Genomic DNA, 4,163 nt, shown 5'->3' on the forward strand with positions numbered 1-4,163 from the left:
AGAATATTGCTCCACTTTCTCCGGTCCCAGAGATTGGGCTTCCAGTAGCTCTGGAGAGAGCTTTCGCACCTGTGGCCACTAACGGTCATCATTTGTTTCAAGACCCGCATCAGAAAGCTTTTGAATGGTGCTACTTTCCCAGTTGGTCTACCTGCTCTTCACGTAGCTCTGCATGTCGTAGTTTAGGTGCTCTCTGGAGATAGGCACTGCTCAATCCACTCCTCCATAGGTCCAAGCTAAGTGAGGGACAATGTGCAGCGAGGCGGTCATTATGGGTAAAGAACAGGCTGATCTAACATAGTCCGTTGTTACTGTTTGGATTTGACTTGTCCGTTTTATATACATAATACATATATATAAATACACAATACGACAAGCTGCAGGTATTATTGATTTTATTTCTATATAACCTTCAACAGATTTGCTCTCACCTGAAAGCTGCCTCGGGTCCTTGAAGGAGCTTTATCAATTCAATCTGTTATTAATGTCTCCTCTCCTCTCTGATGTCTCCTCACCCTCTCTGATGTCTCCCCTCCTCTCCCTCTCTAATGTCTCCTCCCCCTCTACCTGTCCTTCTGATAACCTGACGGTGTTTCCTCTGTTTCAGAAACACCTGGAGAAAGAGCAGAGCCGTGCGGAGAAGAAGAAAGGGAAGAAGACCACGTCGTAGATTTTTTTTAAATGTTTTATTTCAGATTGTGTCCACAGATCTGTCCCACGCTCACATGTCCATATTAGGAGTTCTAATGAACAGCTGACACGTTCACAGCACCCTTTAAGTAAAGATATCCATGTTCAACATTTTGGGTTAGCTTAGCTTAGCGTAATGAGTGTAAACGTAGGGAAACTGTTAGCATGGTTTGTGGTGGAAGTAACTCATCCATCCGCTGAATGAGAGAGAAAGTAGTTCCAGTTGTTAGGCTTCACTTCCTGTACACTAACGTCATGTTTTTTTTTTTAAATAAACCAGTTGAACAAAAGCGTTCTTTTCTCATGTTTTACTACAAAGAAATGTACATGAATAAAAACAGAAGCCTTTCTCTCAGCTGATCCCAACAGACACGGTTCCAAACACTTTTAACGAACAATTACATTTAAGAAAAATATCAAAATAAAAATCAGACCGGGCTCCACGGATCTCTGCCCGTCTGCTCCTGGAAAACAAAAAGACAAAATATTCCTGTTAGTCGCCGCTCAGGGGAAAGGGGAGGAGCTTAACTCTGCCCTATTGGATTTAGTTAGTCGTGTTTATGGCCTGTTACGGCACCTGGTGTAACGGAGTATAACGGAGACGAGGTGAGAGCAGAGCATTGGGAGGCTTACTGAGACTGAGATATATATATAACACGAGAAGTCATTAGTTTTTTATATTCAGATTTCCTCATTTCTTATTTATTTATTCTTTGCGCTCCTTTGAGAGGGAACAAGGAGGAGAGGGTTATACCGGTGTACTCTGCTCTGGACTCGCTGCAGTTTGACTGAGTTCACTTTCCGCCTCGTGTCTTCAGATGGTCTTCTGTCCTCCAGCTTTCACTCAGACGATCAATAACCCTCAAATCTGAGTTTAAGGAAACTTTATTCCTACTTTGTGTCAGAAAGTACATTTACTCAAGTACTGGACCTAAGTACAATTTTGAGGTACTTTGACTTTACTTGAGTATTTCCATGTTATGCTACTTTGTACTTCTACTCCACTCCAGTTCAGAGGTCACGATCTGAATACTTCTCCCACCTCTCTTTATTACCACAAGTTTGACTCTTTGGTCAAAAAGGGAAAGAGCATCGAATGGTTTTACAGAATCGACCTCAGATGCTTTAAAACCTAGAAGTGATCATGAATTCCTTTCTCTAGTAAAACACGATCGACAAGTTATTGTTCCGTCTCTAACATCCAGTAAACCTTTACCCCGACAGAAAAGCCTTTGACGCTCAGATTAGACTCGAGGAGGACAGGAAGGTTAAGTTAAGTGTATGTGACCTGGTACTTCCTGTAGTGCTCCAGGCTGCTGCAGTGCTTCACTTTAGCCTCGTCTTCCTCAGCGTAGATCAGCTGACACAAGTTACACAAATATCCCACGACCGGCCGGACGAACTCCACTCCTGCCGGAGAAACACGCACATATAATAACAGCTTGTATGAAGTCCCAGGGAAAGTCTAACAGGTCATAATACAGAGTGTCTTCAAACCACGTCGTAGTAAAGTTTGTTTTAAAATAATTGTAAAAAGTCAAAGTTTATTTTGAGGTAAAAATATAAATAATAACAGAAGAGTAAGTTCTAACATTAAGAAGCTCTGGTTTATCTTACATATAAAAGTAATGGTGTTGAAACAAATGAAAAGAAGTCCTAGTTATTATGTCGTACTAACTAAGTGATGAACCAGAACTCTGAGCGTCAGACGGAAAGCTCACAGAGCTCCGACGTCACGTCCTTCTTTACGTCAGGAGACAGCTTGTATACGGAGAATATAATAAGATGAAAAACTAATAACTAAAATACTGCTTATTGTAATAATAGATCAATATGTGAGAGGCCTTCTGCGGACCCTCAGACCTCAGGTGCTGCCACTCCTGGAACTGAGCCGGGCACGTTATTATTATTTGATATTCCCTTAATCGTCCCACAGAGGACATTTTACGCCAGGAGACGTCTTGTTTACGGGGTCATGTTGTTGTTGATATATCTTATAAACAAGATCAGAGTATATATACACAGTATTTCCTCACCAACAGGTCCTGAGGGTTTCTGCTCCTCAGCGCCCCCTGCTGGTTCACTCTGCAGCTCCTCAGAAGCTTCCTACGGACACGTCACAGAGCATTACATCAATCACACATTCAGAAGAAACATTCTCATGCTCACAAGTTGCTTTCTTGTCCTCACGAGAAGAGGGTGCAGTGGAGCCCCTTAGATAGTGATGGTTGTGATGTTGGGATGTATGAATACTATTTGATTGATTGAACTAAGAGCTCGACACACCTGGCTGAAATGACTTTAGAATGAAGTCAGAGTTTAAAATATCTTCATGTCTGTCCGGTCCGTTCCACAAAACAAAACCTTTTGTCTTTTCCTACACTAGAGATTAAAGAGGTGGAGTGGGAAAGAGCATTCCATACCCTGAGATAGAAAAGTCAGGTTTGCTATCTATAGTAATATAGTAACTAATCTTACAAACTGAAGCCTTGAGTTTCCGTCACCAGGAAAAACACAAATGTTCACAATTCATTTCTTTCTAACATTATTTTGACTGAAGTCTGGAAGAAGGTTTGAGATCCACACGATTAACTTTCAGACTTTAATATCCAACTCTGATCTAAAGATATAACCACGTTCCCAGCTCGACTGATAAAAGAAGTACTCAGATTACACTTCAGTAAGAGTACCAAAACATTATCATCAAAACACTTCATTACAGGTCAAAGTCCTGCTTAACAACAAGTACAAAAGCATTATCAGCTAAATGTCCTCATAGAATAACAAGTACTGTAGAAACATGTCCTTTATGTATTTATAAATTATATGTGACTTTTTGTAAAATATTTAAATAATTTGACTCTGTTGTGATTGGTCAAGCACTTAGAGATGCCCCGCCCTTAACCCAGTGTTTCCCCTAAATACAAATAGTGGCGGCGCAGCGCCGCTGCTGCTTGGGGGCGCCAGCCAGGTACTCATTTAAAATTAAAATAATAATAATTGTTTGATTGTTTGTGATGTGGATCTGTAGTATTTGTGTTACTGTTTGTTCAATAAAGGTGTATTTTTGCTAAATGTTGAGACATTGCCACTGTATGTACTGGCAGGGCCGAGTTTTGGCATAGGCTGGGGGGCGCTGCGCTGGCAGCTCTGGGAGGGAAAAACGTTTTTGACCGTTGGAGCTCATCCTAATTTTCGGCCTTGATGTAACAACATTCATAATGAAGTAAATGTAACACCCTTTTCACCCTGGTTACACTTTTCCTTTGCCCTGTACGGTGGGCGCTGTAAGTGATGAAAGTGGGGGATGTTGGCTCATCAGGCGCCTGCAGCTCACAGCCAAAGTGGGAGAGAGAGAGAGAGAGAGAGAGAGAGAGAGAGAGAGAGATAGAGGGAGCACCGGTACCGGCGCTGTTGTTATTAGAATCTGGTGCTAGCTGCGCTAACGGATATAAGAAGTAGATGTTTCTACA

The 4,163-nt window shown here is 41.7% G+C and overlaps 1 long non-coding RNA gene across 1 annotated transcript; it reads right to left on the bottom strand.

Moving 5' to 3' along the window:
* Positions 1–667: 667 nt before the first annotated feature.
* LOC104958507 (uncharacterized) lies at positions 668–3,292 on the bottom strand. Its single transcript, XR_799772.1, has 3 exons — positions 2,727–3,292; positions 1,979–2,100; positions 668–1,154 (listed from the first exon to the last, which is right to left on the bottom strand). It is a non-coding gene; the product is annotated as an uncharacterized lncRNA (long non-coding RNA).
* Between the last annotated feature and the right edge of the window lie 871 nt (positions 3,293–4,163).

This window comes from Notothenia coriiceps, unplaced genomic scaffold, assembly GCF_000735185.1.
Source record: "Notothenia coriiceps isolate Sejong01 unplaced genomic scaffold, NC01 NC01_scaffold00028866, whole genome shotgun sequence".
In the NCBI taxonomy this organism is placed as follows: domain Eukaryota; kingdom Metazoa; phylum Chordata; class Actinopteri; order Perciformes; family Nototheniidae; genus Notothenia; species Notothenia coriiceps.